The sequence below is a fragment of the Pteropus medius genome, unplaced genomic scaffold (assembly GCF_902729225.1).
Source record: "Pteropus medius unplaced genomic scaffold, Ma_sr-lr_union100, whole genome shotgun sequence".
Taxonomy (NCBI): domain Eukaryota; kingdom Metazoa; phylum Chordata; class Mammalia; order Chiroptera; family Pteropodidae; genus Pteropus; species Pteropus medius.
Window position 1 is genome coordinate 11,227,997 of NW_024342474.1, and position 16,497 is coordinate 11,244,493.

Here is a 16,497-nt window from a genome sequence, read left to right on the forward strand (position 1 = left end):
ACAACCACATTAACTCTGCGTATATCATGTGGGTTCCAGTCTATTGAATTAATTGTAGCCCCAATTAGGCTATCCAAAGAAGGCTGCCAGCTGCTCTCAAAGAGCTGGTTAAATTCAAACATGAGATGTGGAAGTTGATTTCTTCTCTCCTCCACCCACTTTGTGTTTCCCCTCCAGCCTGCAGCCGACTTAATCCTCTATCTCGGTATTTCCCGAAGTGTGATATTTACACCATTGCAGCATGCATAATGTCATTAGAAGGTCCACAAATGAGCTTTAAGGATTCTAAGAGCTATGTATATAAACTAGCAAATCAATTTATAACTTAGTGGACATTATTACTTAGACTGAGGCTAATTTTTTTTAAGTTTAAATATACAATGCCACAGATATATAAGAAAAAGGCAAAAATCCTGAAGCTATTAAAGAATTAAGTTTGAGGAGCATTGTTCTATCTTAATTGAGATGACTTTCTTCATTCATCTGACATTTTTCTATACTATCTCTCACTGTCATGCTTAAATAATCTTTTTTTTTTTTTCTCTTCATCCTATTTTTCTAGGTCTCTCTTCTCCCTTCTTCAACCCAAAGCCTATTGCAATCTCTCATTTTTAGGAATGAACTAACTGATTTCCATATTCATAGCAGCTGGCAACTTTTGAAAGCCAGTGATAGAAACTCAACTCAACTTATCTAAAGCAAAAGAAGAAACTTTATTGCTCTAAGTATCCAAATCACAGAGATGCGAATCCAGATTCATGAAGTGACTGTATCCAGAGACCAGGATATTTTCAGAACTGACACTGTTGTCTTAGAGGGTATGCTTCTTTCATTCCCACAACAGACAGACTTTTCTCATATGTCAGTCAGCATGCCAGCAGACAGCTTCAGGTCACAACTTCAACTGTTGAGACCTATTAAAATTTTTCTAATAATCCCACTTATGAAAATTTGGGGGAAGAACTTTGATTAGACAGAAGTAAGACACATATTCAGTGGAGATACATATTTAGAGTTGGAGAAAAGCATTTTCCCAAAGAAAAATTTTACCAAAAACTGTGGGGTAAAATTTTAAAATTTCAACTGTATAGAATAAAGAATACATTAGGTAATTTTATCCCAAAATTGGATGAAGCTTGCCCAAATTTGAGAAGCTTGCCTCATATTAAAGAACCTCAGGTCCTTAAAGTCCAAGAAATTTTGTAAGAGTATATAAAAAGGTGGCTCCTATATCATATAAAGTGTTCTCGAAGATTTTATAGATGTGGAGATGCTTAAAGGATGAGTTGAAGTTTGCTGGGTGAGCAGTAGGAAACAATCTAGGCAGAGAGAACAGTGTATGAAAATTCAAGGAAGGATAAAATAGTGAAACCTGAGGAAAAACAATACTGATTAGCTGCTTGGTTTATTCCTTCTTTATCAATCCACATAGGAATTTGTGTTGACTAGGACAAAAGCAAAGTGTTGTCACATTCATCAAGAGCAATGATTTTTTTTTAAAAAAAAAAAAAGGAGGGAAAGAAAGCAGCATTATTCAAGATAGGCTAACTGCTATAGAAGGCAACCTGAAAGTCTCAGGGGCTTAAGGAAATACAAAATTTATCTTATGTCACAGTCCAACAAGGTGAGAAGAAGAACAGGAAAGGAATCTAGGCTCCATGGAGTCATCCAGGGACCCAGGATTCTTTCAACTTAGGGCCTTGCAATTGTCTAGAACACTGGTTCTCAAACTCTAGAGTGCATAAGAATCACCTGGAGGACTTGTTAATACATAGATTGCTGGGCCTGCATATTTAGTAGGTCTGAGGTCAGTACCAAAAATCTTCATTTTGAACAATTTCCTAAGTGATGTGCACCTACTGGTCCAGGGACCCCATTTTGAGAACCACTGCTGAGAACCTCCGAGGACTGCCTTCAGCTTTCAGCTGGTGGATGGGAAGGAAGATAATGCTTAGAGAAGGCACGCCTGCTCTTAACTCTTAACTGCTTTAGCACTAAGGTGACAAACATCACTTCTGTTCAATTCAATTGTCAAGAGCTAGTCACCTGGCTCTACCCAGATACAAAAACTCTGGGAAATGTAGTCAAGTGATATGCTAGAGAAAGAAGGAAAACACAAATTATGTGAGCACTAACAGCTGGTGTTACAAGTATTACTAAACTAAAAGCTTCAAATAAAACATAAAAGGCCCTTCTAAGGACAAAAAAATAATTAATTGATTACTGAACTATGATTGATTAAAATATATTAATTTTGCAGAGTTAGAGTCATAGAATATTTTGATATTGTTATTCAGCTCTCTTCTTTCTTTCAAAAAATATGTAAAGATTTAGAATTCTAGATAGGTTTATTAGATGGTTTGCTCACACACACGCACAAATTTTAGTTAGTCTTGTATTCCTGTTTGCTTTCTATTAAAAATAAAGTTAAGTTATGTCCAATCTTTTCTGAAAGTAGGGAGACTGTAAGTTATAAAATAATACGCATATGCTTAAACAAAAGTTATTTTCCATTGTGGGGGTAACCAATTAGTAAGCTTCATTTTAATTCAATTTGGGGTTCACAATTCAGTGAATGTTTTTGGTAAAATCATCCTTGCCTTTCACTAACATAATGATAATTTGAAAGATTAAAATAGCCTCTTGCTGCTTATTATATGAATGAGCTGCACCAATATACTCCTCATCTGGCACCTAATTCATAACTCAGTATAAATCACAAGGAAGTTACCTCCCAAGTTGCAAGCTGCCTTCACCTGTGGTTAATTCTTCCAGCTGCCTTTGTTTGCTGAATTTTCTTTCAGATACAAAAGAACAATAATTATGTCCCATTTTTAATTACACGTTCAATCTCAAGGGAAGAGAGGAATCTGATTGTTTCCATACAAAGCAAAGTTCTTCATCCTCACTCTAGACTTACCATTGCTTCGACTAGTGCTGCAACTGAGTGTGCAGCTTTGCTTGGGTCATTTGAATTTAGGATTTTTCTGGAATTGTGATTCCTTACAATGACAACCTTAAATTAAAAACCTTTGTAAGCAATAGACTTCTTGGTGTCTCTAATTAATTCATCATCCTTTGCTGAAGGACTTAGTCAGAAGTTACAAGTTGCAGAGCTTGTAAAATTTTATGAACATGCAATAAAAAATCCTGGGAAACTTTGGTCAAATTTTAGGCTTCTGAGATATATTTAACTTTTATGAGCAATTTAACATAATATTAAATTAGTATGGACTGACTATGAGGAAGCATATTCTTGTGGTTTAGTATTTACTCACAAACCAAGCTGATAATTGTGTTTCACGGAGGCCACTTTCATAATGAAAGTTTATAAACTAGCAAAATTCAAAGAATAGTGTGCAATCCACTACTTATGTAAATATCCAGTCCCAGATTTTCATTTACTTTCCATTCTTGGTACCTAGTGTTCAGCAATTTGAGGTCTTTGAGAGGCTGCCTCTTGTACTGAAAAAAGCCAAGGGCTTTGCCATCAGAAGACTTCAGGTTCAAGCACAGTCTCAGCAACTTTCTAGCTGTGACCTTGTGTTGTTAGTTTAATCTTCCTAAATTTCAATTTCATCATCTGAAAAATGGGAATTAGACTGTGAAAAAATAAAATCATCTTCACTGCATAAAGAATCACATTGGAAAAATATCTTTAAAAGCTGTAAATATGAGTGGTTGTTTCCATTGACTCAACACTGAGCCTGAAACAAACATTCACAGGTAGGTGAAGTGTGGTCCCCTTGCCTGAGGCCTGCTTCCTTTGGGCAATCATTCCCTAATGCTAATGCCTGCCCAGTCTCATCCATCTGTTCCCCCTTTGTGTATGTCACTAAGTTAATGCTCTAATTGAGGCTTTGCCCCAAACTTTGCTATCTTTCGGAGACTGACTTCCATTACCATCATCCACAGAATCTCTTTTGGACTGGCAGTGGTTTTCAAAACCTCGAAACCATGTTGAGTGCATCGAGACTTATATCAGCTCTCCACCCATGTGCAGGCCAGTTCTGAATATTAAACATTTGTTCGATTGGATGTACAAGTGCCATCTCAACTTCACAGCAGAGTGTAGAACAAACCTTGGCATAAAGTAAACTAAATTTCTTGCTAGTTTATTTGTTCTTGCTCTTAGGCGAGTCATCTAACTTTCCTGACTTCAGTTTACTTATCTATAAATAAGACTAGTATTTCCTTAAGACTGTTTTTGCAAGGATTTAAAAGGTAATAAGTATGCTAGCTAAAAATTATTGAGCAGTTATTGTGTGCTAGGAATTATTCTAAGCACTTTACGTGTAGTCACTCAAGTCATCTTCACAATAATTTCATGAGGTAAGTAAGATTATTATCCTTACTTCTGGATAAAATCCAAGGGGAGTAAGTAATTTGCCCATATTACAGTTTGTAATTTCTGGAACTGAGACTTTATCCCAGAGCACCTGGCTCCCAAGCTGAAGCATTTATCACACATACAAGGTATCAGGTTGATTGAAGCTATAATTATGCAGAGCAGAGAATACCACAAATTTGCTGATGGACAACATGATTTGCAAAAACTAGGTATAGTAGAAGGAGCATAAAACTCAGAACAAAACAATTTAGATTTGAGTCTTGGTTGCATCTTATCACCATGTGATCTTCAGCAAGTTATTTAATTGCTCCTAGGTTGTTTCCTCATGTGAACAACAAGATTACCTATCTCTAAATCACAATTTTTTTTTTTGAGAAACAAATACAATAGTCTCTTAAAGAATGCCTGACAGGTCATAGCTGTATAAATGTGGGAGTTTCTTTTAGAAGAACATTATTTCTGTTTCCCAGTCTCCTTTTGCCCTTCTTTGTAGCAATGGTACTCTATCTCCTTCCACATCAGGGCCCTGAAATGCTCATGGAGGAAAAATTCTTGTTATAAATACACTATGCTTTCATAGACATATCCTTTTATTCTTTTCTGAAGTTTATGAAGAGAGAGATTGGTTAATCTAAAAGAATGTTTCTATAATAGTGGAATTTCAAACCCTGTTTCATTCATGTAAGTGAGCTATTTAAGGCCAAAGGAACTTTCTAGGTGTGCTGAAAATCGTAAGTCATACTATGAAGGTCACCCCCAAGGCAGAGAGCGTGGACTAGTCCAAGCAGTATTTTTGCCACACAGTGGTTATTGTTGTTGTTGTTATTGTTTTAAGTGACTATGAATGACTAGAAGTGAAATTTGGGCTTACATGTTCTCCTATTAACTTAAATCCCTTTAGCTTGGTCCTTATCACAGGAGATGAGTTTGCTACTCCTAGAGCTTTGGAGAAGTTTCAGTTGCTTAGATGAGCCGCAAAGGACTGAACACCATTTGCTGTTTTCATGCATTCAGTTATGTATTTTAAGAAAAAAGATCTTAGAATTTATTATCAAGAGTAAAAATAACAAACCCTTTGAAGCTTAACTTCCAGTCAGTTTTAGCCCACCCCAAAACTCCCTAAAGTACTTAGACATCTGATTTATAGGGTAGCAATATTTAACTAGACTATAATGAAAGCACCTACACAGAGACCCGCACTCAGTGAGAACTATACCAACAAGTTTATACTCATGAGATAATCTAGATGATTTTCATCTCCACTAAAACCTACCTTGGCATTTAAACAGCTGTGTAAAAAGAATCCCTTGAATGATCTTCTCAGTAGCATTTGCTTGAACAGCTGCCTCAGAATTGACTACTGTAAAATTGAATCGATAAACAGGAATTCGAGGATTAGGACCAAGATATGAACATTTTTTAGCCAAGTAACTCTCTGGAACACTAGACAGAAAGACAATTTTGAGAGACAATGTGTCTAAGTAACTGCAGGGAAACTGACTCACCATACATTAACTGTCACAAATGCGACCTCTGTTATTTATTGAGCACCATTAACAGAGTGTTTGACTCTACAAAGCATAAAACGCTAATAAGGTCTGTACTTCAATGTAAATGAGTCATGTGCACATAACTTGTGTCGATCTGAGTTTATCCAAGGGAGTTAAAGAGCCTTAGTTCAGGTAAAGAGATCAAGATAGATGCTTTGTGGCAAATGTACCCAACTTTCTCTTGTGCTGTCATGCAAAGTTGGTCACTCAAGCCCACTCATAACATTTGTGGAGCCTAGAAAAAGAATGTAAATGAACATTGAGACATCATATATCAAATACTTAATGGTTAGAAACTAAATAAACAATCTGTTAGATCAAACATGTTCCTTTTGTCTGCCTTGATAAATAAATCTTTAAAATGTTATGGAAGGTAAGGTTTGAATTTTGAATTCTCACATTCCTCAAAGTTCTATGATAGAACCTGGCCTCCATCCTTATCCCATCTCTCTCCTACACCATGAAGGGGCCGCGCCTGCATGTGTATGGACACCCCAGCCAGTATGCGCAAACTCCATCCACAGCCCTGGAAACAGCCACCTTTTCGCCAAATCAGCCCAGGGGATCACACACGGGCAGCACAAGCCATCGCTGGGAGAACAGACTAGGCAAGAGGCCCTCATAGGCCTGGATGCTGCTTCTGAACCATTTGGGCAGGAGATTCTTGGGTCTGCCCTATCTACAGCACAATCCAGAAAGCCTGAGGGACACTAACTCTGGGTGGCACAATCCCTTAACTGTTTTGAGGGAAGACACACAGCCAGAGGAGGGCTAGAGCAGAACCTTCTAATGTGTGGGCTCCTCTAAATGGGGGAGGGGGGTGTAAGGTAGGGGCCCCTTTTGCCCCATCTTCCTAGGTTTAAGGTCAATACTGGGTCCACCTGGAGCCAAATAACTACTTTATTTATATTTTCGTCTGCTGTCCTGGATGATGCCACCATTCTTGGTTGATCCAGAGAATTTACAGAAGCCTGTGTGGTTTTAAGCCACTCCAAGAATTTTATCTGGTCTGAAATCTAAACTACTCTTGCAAGAACTCTATGGCCTACAGATGATCCTGGGCTAAGTAACACTACAAAAGATGTTCAAGGTTAGTCTGTCCCAGCAGCCAGTTGTCTCATCCCAGCCCTTTCACCTTTATTCCACTTGGAGTAAACACTTGTCTAGGATGTTTCAAATTCTGGGTCAGAATCGACCTAACTTCTCAAAGTATAAGCTCTACTTTTTACCAGGACTCTTTTCTTCTTTTTAACCAACTGAGAGGTTAGTTATGTTATTTATATTTATTGTTTTGGTTTTCTGTTTTTCACACACACTTTCCCAAAGCCAAGTCATGTTTATTATTTTCTTCCTCACAGTGCCTTTCTTAAAATATGCTATTAGAAAGGGTTAGCTGATTAGTCTTAAGGAATAAGATAAAATATAGTTCGAGAGTGTCAGTTTCCCTCCATCACTGTGAGGATGAGGTGAGATAGTCACTGTGGTCTCTCTCCAAAGCTACATTTCAATCTAGTGTTTTTTCTCGATGGTTGGGCTTACCCCCAGCTCCTTTCCCCTCCTTTCAGACCTGAGATAGGGCAGGGGGAGAATTGGCTTCTCGTGAAACTGTCCTTGGGTGTTTCGCCATCTCTCATTGGTTATCTTAACCCTCCCCAGACCTTCATAAATAGATTTTCAGTACATGTTATCTGTTTCCTACTGGAACCCTGACTAATGAGAGTACTAACTTCACATGGTCATTGTGAGTGACAAATGAAATAATGAATTCAATGACCTCAGCCCAGGGCCTGGCACATGGAAGGTATGAGCTACTTTTATTTCCTCTCTGTTTCTCAATCACGTTAAGCTCATTCGCATTTTAGAGTCTTTGCACTAGTTATTCACTCCTTCTTCAATGTTCTCATCCAAGATCTCTGTAGAACTGATGCTTTCTTGACACTTAGGTTTTTAGTTCAAATGTTATAACTTAGAGAATGCTACCCTAACCATCCAATCCGCTAATCCAGATTAATTCCCCAGTCATTCCCTGTTTCATTTTCTTGATAGACGTTCCTTCTCTGTGGTATTCCCTTGTCATAAATTGGTTTATATTTTCTCTCTTGACTAGAATGTAAGCTTGATGCATTTTTCCTTTGTTCCTTTGCTCCCTGCCAAATCCTGTGTTCAGAATGTCCCTGGCATATAATAGGGACGTGCAGTACAATTCCTCTGGAAACCATATTCTGAGACAGAATTAGGAGTGCAAAAGGCTTTTGAGGAAGTAATACCTGTGAAAGGAGAAAGGAAGAAGCAGGATTGAACAGGGAGAGCTATCAGACCTGACTGCTGACCTGATGGTTTTTTCAGCCTAACAGGGTGCCCTAGATCAAAGATTCCTCATTAGAATCCCCAGCTGGACACAAATGACTAGTCCCTGCTCCACTTCTTTATTCAGTCGTTGGCTAGGAGTTGTCTCCAGAATATCATGACTTCAACTACTATCACCTGGCTCACTCATTGGCTGGGGTCTCAAGAAGCTGAGGCAGAGCCTGGCAATCAAACTGACATCTAAAGATGGTCAACTAACAACATTCTTTGCAGCTGGGTAGTAAGCCCTTTCTCAAAGGGGGTCTACGGGAAACATCTCTGCACCTTACAATAGTTTTGTGTGTGTGTGGAATGAAATAAATGATATGTCGTTTAACCCATTTCTCATTTGCCCTGAGAATACTCACTGGTGGCACTTGCAGCTACACTGCTTACTCTGAAATAACTCACGGATTACAATCTTAACCTTACCCCTAAAGTTTGCCACGGAATATCTTACTTTTATTATTATTTTCACATCTCTATAGTATATCGAGTCTTTGGAAACAAATGACCACTTTATTTATAGCATTCTGTTTTTAGTAGCGGTATTTCCATTTACAAAATGTAGTAATTCTCAATTGCTGAAAATGTCAAATCCTAGAAAACGTATCATTCGTATATATGATGTTGACATCGTTCTTGAACAGTTATTAGCCAAAGATTCGTTTGATGAATTCGACATATGTATACATTTCTGTTACATTAGGATTAGAGACAAGTTCTGTTTAGAAATAACTCCAAGAACAGCTTTTATATTTTATTTTTACATTGAAAACCAGTCAGATTTGCTTCAGCCTGAACAAAGCGTATTTATGTAAATTAAATTAACGCTGGCAGCGGGCTTCACTTTTTTTTTCTTTTTTCTAATTTATTTATGTTCATTATGGTGACTTTAGTTAACAAAATCCATTATGTTTCAGGTGTAATTCACTTTTTTTCTCTAATGGGAAATGAGTTTAAAAAATCATTGTCATAACTTTTTAGTCTTACCTAAATGAATCAAAGGAAGAAGAGAGGGATGTTTAATCTAACTGTACAGCTAGATAACAGCTAAGTTAATGCAAATACAATAAGCAAGAACATTCAAGGCATTTTCAAACCACTGAAATATATCCCAGTGGAGTTGGAGAATAAGGAACTAAGGAGAGAGTAGTAAGAGGTAGAAAATCACTTTGGCTGCTGATGGAAAATAGAAAATAGGGTAACAAGAGTGAAAGTAGGGAGACCAGTTAGCAAGCTGAGAGTCCAGGCAAGAGATAACAATGGCTTGGACTTTGGTGATACAGTAGAGATGGAGAGAAATGCATAGATTTGGCATACATTTTGGAGATAAAGTCACAAGACTTCAAATGTATTTGAGGGGGAGGAGAAGGGAAAAGAAGGCTCAAGGATGGCTTCTTGGTTTTTGGTGGACAGTTGCACCATATCTTAGGATCGGAAAGAATAATTGAGGAGAAAATTTGGGAAAATATGCTTTGGATTTGTAATTTTGAATTGCCTTATTAAATACCAAAATGAATATGTCAAATAGGCAAATGGCTTTAAGACTCTACAGCTCAATAGAGATGCCAAGAGTTGGAGATAAAATCAGTTGTAATCAGCACAGAGATGGTAATTAAAACCATGGGACTTTTCCGGAATCTTGGCATCTCCTTCAGGCTGCTTCCTTCCCTTGGGAATTACATAGTATGCTTTTTTTTTTTTTTCTTTTTAGTGACATTGCTCATTTGTATAATACTTATGAGCCTCAGATTCTTTATTAACAAAATTTTTAAAAAGACAATATTCTAAGAGTTCAACCAACTTAAAAATAAGCAAATTAAAAATCAGACTGTGTTTGAACATGTCTCCCTGCAAACTTTCAGACTGCTGAGCTCAATAAAAGCATTGAGTAAATCAAGAGACGATGTCGTGCGATGAAAAGAACTCAGCTTTTGGTGTCAGGAAAACCTGAGTTCTAAACAAGACACAGCCACTAACTAGCTCTGTGGTTTTCACAAATTTTCCACTGTGAGATTTATTTTCCTCTAATAGAAAAATGGATATTGTAATATCAATCCTGTGGTGCTTTTTTGTAGATTCCACATGATATAATATATAAGTATCTAGTAAGAGTAGTAACATAATAGGGGCTCGATACCTTTTAATTATTTAAAGACTTTCTGTGTATTACTAAACTGAAATGAAACAACCCACCATGAAATCATCAGAATGAATGGTGCTTGCCTAAACTTCCTGACTGAAAACTGTCTATTAGAGGGATCACTGTGAGATTTACTCCTTCCATGGGTAGAAGGGCAAACAAAATATGAGAAAGCCACGGGGTCCTTCTGCTCACTGTTGGATCCCCTTAGCTCCCTTACCTCTATAAAGTAGGGATATAATGGAGTAGGCACTGGATAAATAATTCTCTGGGACTCTAGGCAATTAATAAGAAAAAGCTGCTGTCATCAAAAGTCACGATACATGAATTTTTCCACATTTCCGAAGGTCACTAGAATAATTCACTTGATCTCTATTCTATAATCATAACGATTCATCTAAAAATGTAAAACAAATATTGCTCCATCAAGAAAATGTTCTAGTTTGACACCGATCTGAATTTAATCTCCCTATCCTTAAACTAAGAAACAGGCTTTGATTTTGTCTTTGTTTTTTCCAAGATAATCGATTGATAAAATTAAGAAATAGATAGTCACATGGCATTTTGTAGATATAGTTCCAGCTGGTCTTAAGCTACCCTGAAGGTTTGCAGTGACTTAATTTTCCTGAGAAATAAATGTGAATCTTATGAGTTGTAAGGCTGGTGTATTGTAGCTGGTGAGTCTAGCACAGCTGGGTCTCTAAACTTTGATGGCTCACCCCTATGAATAATACATTTTGACCTCAGTCTCTCCCTCCCTCCATTCTACCCTCCTTTTCTCGCTCTTTGGGGAACACAGGTCCAGCAAACTGCCTAGCATAGCATCTCAGCGGGGTTGATGATTCTGTACTCAAGACTTCACAAACTGGCTGCCTCTGGGGTTAATCAGCCTGCCAACATATTTTATTTGGTCTGCATGGCATTTAAAATTCTAATGAAGGTTTAAAAACTGAGAGAAGTCATATTTTTTTAAAGAAAGAAAAAAGATCTGTAACTTCTTTTTTAAAAATTCTTATGTGACAAGAATTAGCTAAACATGTACTTTTTTTTTTGCTGCACTCCTTACCCCTCCTTGCTATTTCCCAGATGAAAACAGGATTAGTTGCTTTTTATTATCACACTTCAATTATTATGTTTCTTATAGTAAAAGAATAGTCATCTGAATCTGCATTTAAAACAAAATGGTTCTCTTTTTTCATCTATGTCAACTACCTGAATTTTACAAGCATTTAAGTCTGTCTCTCCTGTACTACATATTATCATTTATTTAGTATTTCTTGAGAAGTGATAAAATTTTGTTTCTTGGTGGAACACGGTCCTAAAAAGAAAACCAATTGCTAGTTCTAGTAATGGTAATTAAAAAAATGAATGGTTCTTGGCCAAAAATTATCTAGAAATTTAGAATGGGATGTTTAATTAAGCTCTGAAGATGTTATCTTATATCCTTAAGTTATACTTTATTATGCATTTTATGAAAAATAAAATAATCTAATAATTTTTGCAAATTTGAGGGTTCTTTAAATTCTTAGGACCTGCCCCTAAATTTGTTTATATGTCTTGGGTTCAAGATCTGTTCCTTATACCTGGACTTTTAAATTTAGTCACATTAAAAACAAAATTTATCAGTAGTCACTGAGGTTGTGTGATCTATTATATTGTGTCCAGGAAAACAGTTATCAATATAAAATCATGATATTAACATTTTCCCTCTTATCTACCCAGGTCCAGGTCCATTGTTCCATTGTGCTCTTGCTCTGGTTGCCTGCTCAAAGTACTTTATTATTTATCAAAGTGAGTGAAATAAGCCATAAAGCATCTCATGTAGCCATGAAACTTTCTTAAAACAAAGACATGGGCAATTTTTTCTCTGGAAAATGACCTGTGAAAATTTTTCTCAAAACAAGGAAGCTATAATTTTTATTGCACTTCCAAATATACAAAAATGACATCACCAATCACCAGTTTTCCTTAGTAAACTATTGTTGAAATATGCTGTGGGAAACTATTCCATGTCACATTATCGGCAGAAAGATTATTTTAAAAATAGTGCATTTAGCTCCTGGCATTATAGAACCATCCAATATCGTACAATAAAGAGAAAATCCATAACATGGTCACTTAGTTCTTTATACTGTGGTACCATCTTCTTTTCTCAGGCAAGTCATCCTTTCCCATATGCTACCTAAGTCACCCCCACCGCTATCACCATTGCCACCACCATAACCACGTACATAATACTACACAGACACATGAGTCACACATACCCAAAACCCTATCTCATGTGTTCTCAGGCTTTAAATAAAAGTCATCTTTTTAACACTTTGGAAGTACCCAAATGTATACCCAAGGAATATCTCGTCCCATTTAGAGAAATTCTTTTGAAGATTTGGAGACCCTCCACTGTCAGAAATTGACTTTGACTTTTCTAATTCTGAAAGGAAATCAGCTGCTAAGAATATTATTGACAATGCAGGATCTGTAAGCTTTTCTTTGTATCTTCTATGTTCTTTGCAATCGACCTTCATTGCCTCATAGGTTCTTAGCTTGCTATGAAAATGAGGATTGTAAAGCTTGTTGGGTAGAAAGTGTTGCTGCAGAATCCAAGCCTAAAACAAATCATGTATTTGTCCACCGCCCTGACACTTCCTGGAAAAAACCCCAAACATCCCTCAGGGAACAGTGGCTTGGACAACTTTGTTTCATCATTTCATGCCCCATATCCAGGCCTGGCTACGGAATTTCCCAAGCTCAGTGCAAAATAAAAATATGAGACCCATTGCTCAAAAAGCAGATAAAAAGTACAAAAATATAAACTTTCCCCTTAAATATCTATTAATATTTATAAAACATAATAAAGATAATAGTGATATATGAGTACCAGCATAAAATGACAAACTTTAAAACAATACTACTTTGATGTCATAACTCTATATAATAAAATAAAAAATAATATTTTATATTATAGCTTGATGGATTGTAAAGGTTTCTGGCTTGGATTGCTGAAAATTTATTTATTAGGTTACTAAAATTATACTTTTAGCAACTTTATTTTCAATTGATACAATTGGGAGTGATGTTGGTTACTCTTGGCAAATGGAATATCACAAATAACTTAATACATTTTAATTTTGATAAAGATCTTTCGCTGATGCAACTGCTACTAAAGCTGCTAAAAATATTTTATAAATTGGTGACAACGTTAGAGTGAATTTTGGATAAATTATTTTAAAACATAGATTTTGGTACATCTAGAACTAATGATTCTTGTGCAACAATTTTCCAGGAAGATTTAATTCTTCATACAAAACAGTTTCATATAAGTCTGCATTTAGTAGTCAATGTAAATGTATACGGTGGCATTTTAATGTTTCCTCTGACATTCCTTAGAACTTGAGGAGTCTGTATAAGAAACATAAAGTGGCTTCATGATTTGTATATAGTTCAAAGTGCCTCTTTATACATCTATCAGTGTATCTTCAATGACAAGGAATTTTAAAAATAGTCTTCCTCTTAATAATTGGTTCATCCAAAGTTTTATATGAAAATAGTGTTGTTTTCTCACCACTGTGGTGATCTTTAAATTTAGCTCCTAGTTCTAAGTCTGTAGATACAGTATTTGCTTTGCAATGTTGGAGAAGTTTCAAAATCTGAGATTCTAAAATATATGAAGGATTCTGGCAACTCCCTGATATACTTTATCAGGCTAGCCATGTGTTGGCATTTAAAAAAAATATTTACTGAATAGTTATTGCCAGCAGATCCTGTCCCAGCGCTCCAGCTTGAAAGTTAATATCTATGCAACATCATAGGATGGAGATGGCCACAGAACTGACAGGCAAGCTGGCCTCCCACCTGGTCCCATGTTGTCCCCATGTGGAGCCCTCCTCTCCCTTGGGAGCCAGGGTGGCTGCTTCTGCAACTGATGCATTCCAGGACACCATCGGTGTCGACCCAGCTCCCATCCTCAGCTGCCCCCTTGGAGTCCCATGCTGTCCTGGAGTGCCCCGGTGCATGTGCACAGCTTCATCTACAAAACCTTAGCTAAATGACAGAAAAAAATTATAAAAATTTCAAAATGATGCCAACAGAGCATTAAATCAGATGCAGGGCTACTTCTGAGAGCTGGGCCCTGTAGTAACGTATAACTTGCACACCCATGAAACCAAACTGTTAGTGCCATATGAGTTATACTAATGTCCCTGTGCCTTAGGCCATCAGCAATTCCCGAACCATGTTCTGTGAAGGCAGGGGCTTGGGAAATGCTGTATTGCAAGTATCCGCCCTGGGGATTCAGACTGCACATTAGTTAGCAAATTATAGGCTCTGAAAATACTGAATTAAAGACACTTAATTTCATTTAATCCATCTTTTCTGAAACATGTCTGGCAACAGAATTCAATCTACATAAAACACTTCTGAATATTTTGGGAAGCATTAGTAGTCCATAGATACATTTTTTAAATGTTGCATTAGCCTGTAGTTCAGACTCCATTCAAAAAACTCTAAAGCCTTTTTATTTTTTATCCCCAACTCAGAATAGGCTAAGCATTCTATTTCAATTACTATCTTCATATTTATAAATGTAAACTAAGTCTAACAAGGCTTAACACATATAAAGTATGAGAAAATATATTTTTTTCTAGCAATAATAAAATTTTAATTATTTTAAAATAATGTTTTATCTTGAAAGTCATATAACAGTCATTGCCCCGCTAGAGGAAAAATTATATACTATTAGGTTACTCTTCTCTGTAGAGGGAGTTATTTTTAATCAGACACATTTGATTTTTGTTAAACAGTTATACAAAGCAATTAAAAATACATTCACAAGTGACAGGTTCTTTGAAACAATACTTGAGATCAAGAAAACATTCAGGCTCACAGATGACTTCACTGAAAATTTTGTCCAATGTAAGTCAAATTGTATCACTGCCCTTTCTTAAAATCTTCAATGGCTTCTCACTTCTCCTAGAAAAAAGTCCAAGCTTCTTACGATGGCCTACGAAGCTCTGCATATTTTAAAAGCACTTATTTTCCCTGACTCATTTTGCAGCATTTCTTTCCCCATTTACCATATATCAGCCATGTTGCCTTTCTTTTATTCATTCATTCCACAAATATTTATTGAGATACTATAAGTATATGCAAAAGGGATTAGGACCATGTCTTCAATAAAACAAATTAATATGGAATCTATAATACAGTGTCAGGTAGAGGTAAGTGTTATGAAAAACAATAAAACAGGCAAGAGGTTATAGGAGCATCGAGGGTGCTGTTTAAGTTAAGATGCTCAGGATAGGCCTCTCTGAGAAGGAGACTCTTGAGCAGATACGTAAGCTAAGGGAAGGAGCAAGCAGTGCACAGAGCCAGAGTAAGAGTATGATTGATGCTTAAAAACTATACTTGGGTCCTGCCTGCAGAACAGATGGAGGCAATGCAAGTGCAGAGACAGAGGGAGAAATCAGAAAGTGTTTATATTGTCCCATGTGAGAGATGATGAGGATTTTGACAGAGGAAGCTATGGCAGACCTTTAAAAAACAATAACTATATTCAGAAAAAATTTCAATGCACATCCAACAAGATTCGCTTAGTGACTGAATGTGGATATGAGAGCAAAGGAAGAGCCAAATATTCAAGAGTCTGTAGTCCGAGCAACCAAGTGAATGGTGATGCTGAGATGGCTGACACTGGGGGAAGAGCAGGTTTTAGGAGAAAAATCAAGAACTTCATATTATGTTTTGTGAGTTTGCACATCCAGATGAAGATGTCAAATTGGCGACTCGATGGATGAGAATGGATTTCATGGAAAGGTGGGGAACTGGTCTCATAAATCTGGGAGTTATCTATTACCTTTTAGCCCTTCAGAGGCCTCACACTCTGCCTCTAGTCCTTTGGACATGTTGTTCCCTCTATCTGGATTTCTTCTCACTTGCCCTTAATTTCACTGGCTTCCATTCATCTTGCAGGATGTTTACTTAAATGTCACTTTCTCCTGGAGGAAGAATTCCTGGATTCCCCAGACCAGATTAGGCTTTCTGTTATGTGATCTCCTAACACCTCGCAACTTTTCGTCATAGTGTGGATCATTATCATTGACAAATAA

At 36.8% G+C, this 16,497-nt stretch overlaps 1 pseudogene; it reads right to left on the reverse strand.

The window, feature by feature from the left end:
- LOC120604867 (cytosolic acyl coenzyme A thioester hydrolase-like) overlaps window positions 1-16,293 on the reverse strand; it is a 37,356-nt pseudogene extending 21,063 nt beyond the window's left edge.
- Between the last annotated feature and the right edge of the window lie 204 nt (window positions 16,294-16,497).